Source organism: Acanthopagrus latus, unplaced genomic scaffold, assembly GCF_904848185.1.
Source record: "Acanthopagrus latus isolate v.2019 unplaced genomic scaffold, fAcaLat1.1, whole genome shotgun sequence".
Taxonomy (NCBI): domain Eukaryota; kingdom Metazoa; phylum Chordata; class Actinopteri; order Spariformes; family Sparidae; genus Acanthopagrus; species Acanthopagrus latus.
This window is the reverse complement of record NW_023504075.1, coordinates 23,632-35,582: the sequence shown is the minus strand read 5'-3', so window position 1 is coordinate 35,582 and position 11,951 is coordinate 23,632. Positions and strand designations below refer to the sequence as shown.

At 39.9% G+C, this 11,951-nt stretch overlaps 1 long non-coding RNA gene across 1 annotated transcript; it reads left to right on the top strand.

Moving 5' to 3' along the window:
• Window positions 1-171: 171 nt before the first annotated feature.
• LOC119016228 lies at window positions 172-1,467 on the top strand. Its single transcript, XR_005073922.1, has 3 exons — window positions 172-352; window positions 661-861; window positions 1,432-1,467. It is a non-coding gene; the product is annotated as an uncharacterized LOC119016228 (long non-coding RNA).
• The last annotated feature ends 10,484 nt before the right edge of the window (window positions 1,468-11,951 follow it).

Sequence of the window (11,951 nt, the reverse complement as noted above, 5' to 3'; positions counted from 1 at the left end):
TCTAGACCTTCCAAAAGGCTGAGGCCGAGTCACAGAGACTGGAGGATTTGAGCAGGGAACTTGGCTGTCCTGACAGTGTGGTGCATCAGTGGGTACATGATGTCAGACAGTGGGCTACTGATGCTACAGTAGTTTAGGGAAGTACTGGAGTGATTTGGGCTCTAAATAAATTGAAGCTTGAAACTCTTTAAATGTATAGCCTAGAAGATGTCTGAACTGTTTATTTATATTGTTGTTGTTTTTTAAGATTCTGCAGGTACCAGATGTGGAGACCAACACAGCCTTCAGAGATCCATTGAACAGATGTTTCTTGGTGTTCATCAAAAAAAAGCCAGCCTTTATAATCATACTGGTATGTTTATAACTTTCGTAATGTTTTTGATAGATATTTTACATTATATTTTGTTTTGTTATATTACTTGCAGATGTCGTATCTGAATTGTTGTGGTATCAATCTGAAAGGCCTTATTTTTAAAATGTCTCCCTTTAAATCCTCCAGATATTAGGCCAATCATGCCTTTCAAGTCATTCAGTCTTCTAACATTTATATTTATTTATTTTTTATTCAGTCATAAGTCTTCAACAGTATTGCATTTACCTTTTACCTTATCTGTATACACACGCTTTTGCATAATGTTTTCTGTGTTTGCAACTGTATAGACAGCAACAAAATTCAACACCTGCGACGATGGAAACTGGGGGAAGAGAAGAAAAAACTCATGGAAACAATCAAGCTCTACAATGAGCAAGTGCTGGAAGCAGAGCGCATCGTTGAGGAGGTGGTGGAAAGCAAACTGTCTGTAGTAGGAGGAGACAGTGGGGCGGACAGTCTAATATGGCTGTGGGAAGTGCACAGCAGTGGTAGGGAACAATCTGTGAAACAATCTCTCTATTAGACTACTGTGTGTGTCTGTGTGCATTATTAAGCAGACTGATGTTATACAGTAGATGCTACAAAATACATCTGATTTCAGAGTGGGCATTTTTGTGCAGTTTTTAAATTTTAATTATTTTAATATCACATTTCGTCTCGCTGTGTCTTGCTTCCTTGCCGTGGTTGTGCACAAATTCTTCAAAGAAGGGCAATATGTCCAATACCACATGGTTCAGTGAAAACACTGGATTTTATATTACACACAATATGATTGACTTGAATGTTTAAGAGATGAGAATAGTAGAAAGTATAGATGAAATAGTAAAAACACCCATACACTGAGGATTCGCTCTCTACTTCTTTATTACAGAATAACATTTCAACCTGTAGGTTTTCAGCAGGCTTACACCATTTGTGCGATTAAAAAAAATGATATTGCACCCTGCACATTGTTATGGGTTGTGCATGCGCTACTTTTGGTTGCGAGCAGGTCTGATAGCTGTTTACAATGTACAGGTCAAATATGTGTTGAAGGGATGTTATTTGTGTAACCACAGAATCCAGCAATATCCTCACCAAAAAGAAGGTTTTTGGACGCATGCATGTGAAAAGTGCGGCTTCAAGAGGAAAAGGTCATTCTGATGAGGGAGGTGAGACAGCACTGCACCTATCTCAGAAGGCTGGCTGAGAAACATCCGGAGAATGATGTCCGACATGTCTTCTGGCAGAGACAGTGGTAAGAAGCTCACTCCTGGAACAATCCTGTTGATTTTGGTAACTCCATGACTTAACTCACAATGGAATATTGGCATGTCTCTCTTTCACTTTTCCCTCCAGACAGCTTAAGTGACGAGGGGCACTCAAGGGCCCACTGTCTTCTCCAGAAAAGGCTCGCTGATGTGGAGGACAAGTTCCAAGTGGCAAGACTAAGTTACAGCCAGGCTTTAGACCAAATGCTGCTTTTCTGCTGGAGGATTTGCCAGAGGAGATACTGGAGGAGCATAAAAGAACAGTATGAGAGTTCAGATGACAGTGACTTTGAAGCTGTGTAAATTTGTCAGGTGCTAGGCTGTCGTCCTACTTTCCTTGTTGTCTGGTGTGTGTGTGTGTGTGTGTGTGTGTGTGTGTGTGTGTGTGTGTGTGTGTGTGTGTGTGTGTGTGTGTGGTGGTGTGTGTGTGTGTGTGTGTGTGTGTGTGTGTGTGTTGCGTGCGCCTGCCTGCCTGTGAATCTGGTGCTGGGCATGGTCTAAAGTCTCCCGGTTAGATGATAAAATACCCAAGTTGAGTCTTGAGTATAGTAATTCCTCTTATTACTGTTATTACCATGACAACTAATGCAACTTTAACAAGTCATTTACTTCAGGTAGCTGTAAAACTATGTGTTGCAGTGCATGGAATGTAGTTCATTCAGAGGTGTTTTGTTTTTCTCTGTCTTGAAGATAAAATATAGTATGTGAATGTGCAGTTGTTTGTCATTTCTTTGTCCATAGTGCAGTCCAACTCCAACCTGTTCTACTTTCGGCACAAGGTGGAGCGCAGAGTGGTAATTTGGCTGACCACCGGTGCAAGACCTCAAAGGCAGGTTTTCAGAGTGTCTAGGCATATTTCAGTGGAATATATAATCGCAACAAACACTATTCAATGCAACTATCTGAATCACCATATACATTTACATCGCTGTCGATTGTCCGTCACACTCTGTGACAGATCAAAGGTGTAATGGAAGCTCAATCCACAGCTGTAACTGTGATGCCAAACTAACGAAAAACTATATGTGTGTGTGTGTGTGTGTGTGTGTGTGTGTGTTGTGTGTGTGTATATATATATATATATATTCAGCTTCTCTCATATCAGAAAATTCCAAAGAAAAGAGAAAATAGGGAGACGCTCGCCACAGAGCTCGACGATGCGTTCCTTTGCGCACAGCTGCTTCTGATTTTATCCCTGGTGCGCATTGGTGTTTGTTTCCACTGGCAGTGGCGCCGCCAGCGGAATCCTGTACGCACTGTGCATACTTTTTTTGAAGGTGAAAAAAAATGGAAAGCAATTTGTATTCTGTGTAACTTCTCTCTCCCTCTGCTTAGCGTGAAAGCGGGAACTTGGGTCACTTTTTCACAGCCTATATCGCTATATTTGCACGTTTGCAAAGTTTTGGATGAAAACTGTGGTGGAAATTTCTGTCAATAAAAGAGTAAAGTCAGATCTGTCTTTTCGGTAAGTTTAATCCAACCATCTGCAGATGGACTCACCACACAGTCAAAATTCATGAGCTTGAGTGAATGAGCCCAGAGTAAAGGAGTGTTCACAATTTATACACAGATATCAACAAGGTCAGGGGAAGAGACAAGCACTCTCGCTGCCAGCAAGTTGATTAAGCTACACACATACTACATACGACTATCCCAAACAGACAGGCTGTCTCATCACACTCAAGAACTAAAGTTTAAAACTTCATGTGCATGACCTGGGACTCTGTGTGAAGCATAAAATTATCAGACATAAAACATGAGACAAGAAGGCGACTTTCCTATCTGAGTTTTTGGCTGGTTCATGACTCTGTTACAATCAATATAGCAGAGGTTAGGTGTTCATACGTTTGCATAAGAAATCATATTCAACAAAGTAGTTTCAAAATGCATCAACCCATATGAAAAGGAATTTTTCCATCACAAAACCAATGCTGCAGATCTGCAGTGCACCGTCCAGGGTGCTGAAATGGGGCCGCACTGGAAGGTTCAGCGAGCTAGATATCGCGCGTGGTGTGCGCAATTGCGCATAGCGTGTGTTGCCCTTCTCCATTACACAATACAGCGCGGCATCAGCTCATGAAAGACTGGTCACTGTAAACTTGAACCCCCGGGACCAAAACATCAGTTTCCTCTTGGAAAAGGTTTGGCCGCCCCCACATTGATATCTGACAACATAGGGATGCGATCAGGATGGTCTTTTCATCCCTGAACCAAAACCCAAGCACTTCACGCCTCCCCTGGGGCCTCGGTAATGGCCCTAGATTGCCAGCATATGTGTTATCTCTTAAAGTGACCCATTGTAGTCACTATTCCCAACAAAAAGAGAGAAAAAAAACAAAGAAAATCTTCATTTTATATAATGGGTCTTCAAAGTGCCCTCTGAAAGTAAGCCTGGGATGACTTGTGTCAATGAAATGGGAAAATTAAAACTTTGTCACAGAGCCTAAACCAAATTCATCACTGGAGAGGTCACGACCAGGAGAGAGACATCTGTCAGCATGAAGAGTCTGCATGCATCCTGCTTTGAAACACTGACCTTTGAACCTTGACCTGGGTGCATTTTTGAAGGTTGATAATTCAGCAAGAGAAGGGGCTACAGACATGGAACCAACTGTTATGGAGAGCTCTGGACTCAGCTATTATGTCAGTATAGTCAACAATAGGGGGCGCTGTCAAATATTTGTAAAATAAAATTTCACCCATTAACAATTGCATATTAAAAATTTGATTACACAAATGTGTTGCCATCCCCTCCTCAGTGCACTTTCAATCCATTACTCACGATTTGCAATGACCGGAAAACACCAACTTAATTTAAAACTACAATTCCCTAGCACTGCACCCGGCTGCACCATGAGCAAAATAACAAGCACCATTTTTGTAGTTTTTCTGGTTTGTAAAGTAGGGCCTGTGAAATCAAGGTTGTAAAAGATATATCTGCTGATTAAATCAAATAGCTACTAAAGCTGAACTTGTAGTTACTCTGTATCTAGATGTTGAATGCTAACAAAAAGTACAGATTTTGGAGAACTTCCCATCTGTCAAGCATACCGTCCACTGATGTGAATGGCAAATCCTTGGCTGATACGTGTCGAATTTCAATGAAACATATTTGATGGATCCCGATCTGAGCGCTAATTTAAGTGTTGTCCTTGACGTGTTCATGTGTATAAGTTAAAAGAATAAAGATGTTTCTCACTACACACTTACGCTTTTTGATATAATCCCTGTTATAAACTTATGCGTAAATAAACTAACATGTGGATTAGAAGTATATATTTACTACAGTAGTAGTAGTATATAGATGAGTGTACTTCTGTAAACGTAAAATGACCTTATAAAACAGTGGTGTCAAACTGATCCAGTAAGAGCCATTTCATTCCAACCAACCAAGAACACACTTGATCCAAATCAGGTGTGTTCTTGGTTGGAAAGAAACACACCTGATTTGGATCAGGTGCTGTTCTTGCATGGTTGGAATGAAACCTGCAGCCACATGGCTCTTTACTTGAGCAGTTTGACACCACTGTTTATAAAGTATACTTAAAGTATACTTTTAGAAACTTAAAATGTTCCAATTTAGTCTGAAGAAGTATTAAATAAGTATACTTTCTAGTACGCTACAAGTACATGGTCCATAGTGCTATACTTACACTCAAGCATACTTAATAAGATGAACTTTATAGTATACTACCTTTTTGCTAAGGGTTCAGTTTATCATTCTAAAATCAAAAGTATTGTATTGGAAAAATAAAACAAAACAAAACAAACAAAACATCATCACACAACTGAAAATGCTTTAACATCTCACATAATTAGGCTGCAGTTACGAGCGGCCCTCAGCCCTTATCAGAGACACCAAATAATGAGGACTGGTCAAGTGTCAGGTATTGACCCCTGACCAGTTTTATGATCAGTTATATAACAGTAACTGCAAAGTGATTGCCAAAGATTTTAAACATAATCCCTTCCATTACCTTGTTACTGGAAGAAGATATGTAATTGCAGTAATCAGAGTAAAAGTAATCCAATTGCTTCCAACACTGCCGGTGACAACTATGCCATCTGGTGAGGAAGGGGTATGTGGTATGCTCCAGTCAGGAACAGGAAGTATCAAATTAAGGGACAGTCCCCAGGACACCGTGGGCATCTGGTCACCCTTCCTTATTATTTTCAAGTTGTTGTACTCAGTGATTGTTTTACAAAACGCAATTCATCATGACACAATGCACACATCTATAAAACTTTAGGAAGTTCAGTCAGAAAACTCTGAAATGAGAATAAATAATTTATTTAGCATAAGCATGAAATACAATATAGGTAGGGAGCCTTTTCATGTGCATGGTTCAGCAGGATTGAGTGTAGTATGGCAAGCTGAAGCACAGCACAGGTATCCTTCAGCATGGCTGCAGCAGGTTTGGCGTCAGGCTCTGTCTCAGTTATTCGTTCCCCGAATGATCTGGATTGTCAGACATTACAGGGAATGACGCAAACCCCTGCAGGGGATCATAGAGACAGAGCACACAGGTGGATGCTGGGGAGGAGGTGGGATTACAAAAATCCCTGGGCAGCAGCAGCAATGAGATGTGCTGACAAGATGTGATGGGTGCAGCTTGAGTCGTCTGCCTGAGCTAACTTTGCAGGCTTCACATCATTCACTAACACAGCTTGTAAAATAACTGTTTGTTGCCCTGTAGTTAACAATGTCATTATCAATGTCATAAAGCAGAATATGCACTAGTGTGTTTTATTAAAGAGGAAGCAAATTCATTCTTTGTGTTTTTTTTTTTTGTTTTTTTTTATTGACCAACATACTGAAACTACTCTGAAATGAAAAATTAGAGCTTTGGGGTCCAGGCACAACAGAAAGTCTTGTAAATGTTATGTAAAACAACCTTCTCACTAACAAGTGTCCTTATCCGCCACCCACTCCAACGGCCACTTTTTTCCACTGTAACACAAAAAGGAAAGATATATTTAGCTGTTTTGGTTATGCAGATAAAATACAGGACACAATGAGACACACATTTGGAGTGCTGTAGTTTTTTTACAAACAGCTGTGTTGCAGTGGATTTTCATTAAATCACAGTAGGCCAATTATAAGATGTTGTAACAGTTATGTGATTATAGTATGGTACTCATAAAAGAAGCCTGTTCACGTCATTGATCAACTCCTTGTTTTTGTAGACTAGGAGGAACAGTCAATCTCATCTGTCTATCTTTTCAGGTTTTGCAGAGAGGACTATTATTATGTTTTGGCCAGGCCTTATTTCCTACAAGAAGCATAGTACCTGGAAACTGCAGCAGATAAAAGTACACCAAGTAAGGTAGAGAGAAGTATACAGTAGGTGACATGTAGCAATGTTAACTTTAATTTGAGTTATCCTGGCATGTTTAGTGAGTCCAAAAATGCACACAAATCAGTGACAAACCATGTCACCAAAGGTCAACTGGGCTCCAGCATGCAATGTCTGCAGCAGTGCTACATGCGAGTGGGAGTTCCACTGGTGAATAAAAGGCTGAATAATCATTATGTGAACTTGTGTGGCTTCATTTTTATTTTTTGCACATTTACACTAAGGAGACCTAAGACCTTCACAGTCACTTCAGAGTATTTCAGCAGTGAATTTCTTACTTTGGGCATAATACTTTTCTTCATTACATGGACCAAAATGGATTGTTGGTGTACATGTAAATGTAGTCAGTGTTAATGGCAAGTACGATACACAATATATATATATATATATATATATATATATATATAATATATATATATATATATATATATTATATATATATATATATATATATATTATATATATATATATATACTAAGACACTTTATATATATATATATATAAAGTGTCTTAGTAAGGTGCTGGGCCACTAAGAGCCACAAGAGACTGCTTCAAGTGAACTTTGGTATACATTGTACTACTACAAGTCTCTGGAATTCTACTGGAGGCATTGAAGTAATGACAGATCATACATACCAGAGTTGGCATGGCTCTCACTCCACCTGCTTCATCATTTGGCCCTGAAAAATAGTGACACTTTTTTCAGTGTCAGATCTTTGCAGACATTACAGATATACCATACTCTTGAATACTTTTTGCCCTTTTCAACTGCAACATTCTGTAACTTGGGACTTTCCAGAAGTGGTGAAGTTAAGAGAGAGGAACAGAGTAACACTTCAATTAAAAGCTAAGTGGAACAGCACAACCAAATCAAAATCAGGTTCCAGGGGGGGGTGGGGGGCTGTGTAGTGTTTTGAGTGGGATTATAACCTTGACAACTTTGTATTTTACAACCCTCTTCACAGGGTAAAAATCTGGCTCCCTGTCACTGTGTGTGGGCATTCTGAAAGGAAAAAATATAACATTAATTAACATGACACAAGAAAATTTAGAGAATGACAGGATGATACTGAGAAAGGAGGCGTTATACTTATACATGGTCATATCGTCCAAACCTAATAGGACACAGCCACTTAAAGATGCAAATATAGCCTTCATGAAGACTCACAACTATTAATGTCAATTCAAATGTTTAAATTTACACAAATTTTCAGTTCATAACACACCTTTCTTTTGATGTGACACACTTCCATCTGTAATTACAGGAAAACGTTTCAAATATGTAAAAATGAATTTAAATAGTATTTGAATTTAACAACGTCTACACATAAACAATAAACTCAGACAGTTTACAATGCCGACGGACTATTCATTTGTCAAGCTTATTTTCATAACTCGCCAGTTCAATCAAGTCTATTGGTCACTCTATCACTTGAGGGATTTTTATCACCTGAGCACTTGATACATAAACTATGCATCATGGGTGAATTATCCCTTTTAGGATTAACAGACTCTGCCATTGAAATGAAACATTGTACTGTTGATGGGTATTGTCAAGGGCAAACTCTATGTAGAGAGATAAGGCCGGGAGCAGCACGCCGTCTGTGTGGGCAACACACACTTGAGAACTACATCACTTTAGAGATGTACGCGTTGCTCAGCGCTCAACAAACGCTTCCAGTCTGTAATAATTTAGTAATAATAATCTAATGATGACATCAACCAAACCACTTTTCATATTTTTTGATATTATTTTTCTCTCCCAGAACTGTTATTACATCATGCTGTCTGTTCATGTCAGAAATCAAATGTTTTGTTGTTTTTTTTTTATTGTTCTCAATAGCTTCACTCAATGAGAGGTCACGGAGAGGGGAGAGGGACAAGGAGATGCAGTACTGTTTCACTCTGGACCTAACAGTGCATATTTTAATAACTGTGTTGCACTCAGTCAGTTTTATGGGTTTGTTGTCATTCTGACAGCAACCAACACTACAGGGTAACCAGGGTAACAAGGCTACCTTGAGTAAACTGTTGAGCATACCTGCTTGAGCATGCTACAGAACAGTGCTGCACTGGCAAAACATTCTGGTGCAACTCGTGCTTCAGAATTATTGATCTGCACGTCAGAGTAAGTGGATATTAAACAGTTTTAACAGTAACTGTTTGTGTCACCAAACGTGTTCTTTGTACAACTGCAAGCACCGAACTGTAACATCCGTACTGTGACAGCTCGGTATGAATACACATACCTACCTACATATAAACACCCATTTCTGCCATCCTGTTTCAAATGGTTTGCATACAGGGTTGCCCAGACATTACACAAAGTAAGTGTATGGTTGTGTGGGGCGTACAAACTTATTTCCATGATTCTTGATACAGCTACTTTTCTCCTTACCTTTTTCAAAACAACCTGGGGAGGCTCCTGGAAATCCTCCTGGGGAATGGGGTCTCTTCAGTAGTCCAGTTGGGGCTGCTGGTGGTCTGGTTAAGGCCACTGGGGGATCAGACAGGGGCACTGCTACCGTGGGATATGGTGGGGCCAGTGGTGGTCCACTGGGAGCTTCTGGGGCCGCTGGTGGTCCAGCGGGAGCTGCAGGGGCCATTGATGCTCCAGTAGGAGCTCTGGGGGCCACTGGTGCTCCAGCGGCAGCTGCAGGGGCCAGCGGTGGTCTAGCGGGAGCTGCAGGGGCGATTGTGGTCCTGCAGCATCTAGTGGGGCCCAGCCTTCATTGGAGGAGTACTCAATTAGTAGTAATAGTGTGATCCATTTATTATTATTAATTATTATTATCATTGATAGAAACAGATGTTACCTACTGGCTGGAGTGTTGCAACAACAGACATGCATGAAGGTACTTCTACCAAACACTAGAGATTTAACAGAATCTTCCCAAGACCGTGTCAAGTGATGGAGATGACTGAGATAGTCTAGTTGTATGTATGCTAGGTGACCCATTATTCTACTGGAATTGTATAATTAAAACTATAGCATAGCTAATTACCTTGTCTCACAATTCAATTTCAAGGTGCTATATTGGCATGAAAGTTCAAGAAACAATGTTGCAAAAGCATCAATATTCCGTTACATGTATTCAGAAATGTAATCATTTTCATCATATATTCCCAGTTGTGTTTGTCTGAACATTTTTACCTAGAATGACGACATCATATACGTCCTTCATCCTTTGCAGACATGTACTGGATGTCTCCGTGAGCTGGCAACGGGGAGCCAAAACCTCTGACACCCAGGCATTTGGTCTTTGAGCAGGCAAAGAAACCATGTTAAGTGGGAGAACGAGTTGGAAAAACTGAAACTTACTTGAAGACTGTGGGGCTTCCATACATGAAGCGTGTGCGTGTGTGTGTGTGTGTGTGTGTGTGTGTGTGTGTGTGTGTGTGTGTGTGTGTGTGTGTGTGTGTGTGTGTGTGTGTGTGTGTGTGTGTGTGTGTGAGAGAGGGAGAGAGAGAGAGAGAGAGAGAGAGAGAGAGAGAGAGGGAGAGAGCAGCTGGCAGAGGAGAGTGTGGAAGTGTCTCTTAATAGAGCCGTTTGTTTTTAATGAAGGGGTATACAGTAGAGGAGTTGGTGCAGGTCAAAGGGATGTGGTGGGAAATGACAAGCTGTTGGACAAAGTAGAAAACAACATGGTCATAAATACAGAACTGATCCTTTATTCTATTTATGAAAATGCTGTGAAGGCAGATTTTGCCGTTTTCTCAGACTATGGACCACATTAGACCAGGTCCTGATCAAAAACCACTATGCCCAGGCTTGTCAAATCTGGAGTAGAGAATCCTACACACCCTAGACAATAATCATAACACAGTTTCTGATCCTTGAAAACTTTATTCTATATTTGAAAATGCAATAAACGCACATTTCACCATTTTCTCATCACATAGACCACATTAGACCAGGTCCTGATCAAAAACCACTGTACTGGACTTTTCAAATCTGGATGAGATACCGAAGATATACATTCATTACAACACAGTTTCTGATCTGTTGAAACCTTCATTTTATTATTGAAAATGCTGTGAAGGCAGATTTTGCCTTTTTCTAAGACTATGGACCACATTAGACCAGGTCCTGATCAAAAACCACTGTATCTACACTTGTCAACTCTGGCTGAGATTATCCTACAGAGGCTCTACATTCATTATAACTGACTTTCTGATCTGTGAAAATTTTATTCTGTTTGTGAAAATGCTATGAAGGAACATTTCACCATTTTCTCATCATATAGACCACATTAGACCAGGTCCTGATCCAAAACCTCTATGCCTAGACTTTTTAAATCTGGATTAGATTATCCTACAGAGGTTAGACATTCATTACAACACAGTTTCTGATCTGTGAAACCTTTATTCTATTCATGAAAATGCTATGGAGGCATATTTCACCGTTTTCTCAGACTGTTGACAACATTAGACCAGGTCCTGATCAAAAACCACTTTACCTAGACTTGTGAAATCTGGATGATATTATTCTACAGAGGCTATACATTCGTTACAATACAGTTTCTGATCCTTGAAAACGTTATTCTATTTTTGAAACTGCAATAAAGGCACATTTCACCATTTTCTCATCATATAGACCATATTAGACCAGGTCCTGATCAAAAACCACTGTACCTGGACTTGTCAAATCTGGATGAGATTATCCTACAGAGGCTATACATTCATTACGATACAGTTTTCTGATCTGTGAAAATTTTATTCTGTTTGTGAAAATGCTATGAAGGTACATTTCACCATTTTCTCATCATATAGACCACATTAGACCAGGTCCTGATCCAAAACCTCTATGCCTAGACTTTTCAAATCTGGATTAGATTATCCTACAGAGGCTATACATTCATTACAACACAGTTCATGATCTGTGAAACCTTTATTCTGTTCATGAAAATGCTATGAAGGCGTCTTTTGCCGTTTTCTCAGACTATGGACCACATTGGACCAGGTCCTGAT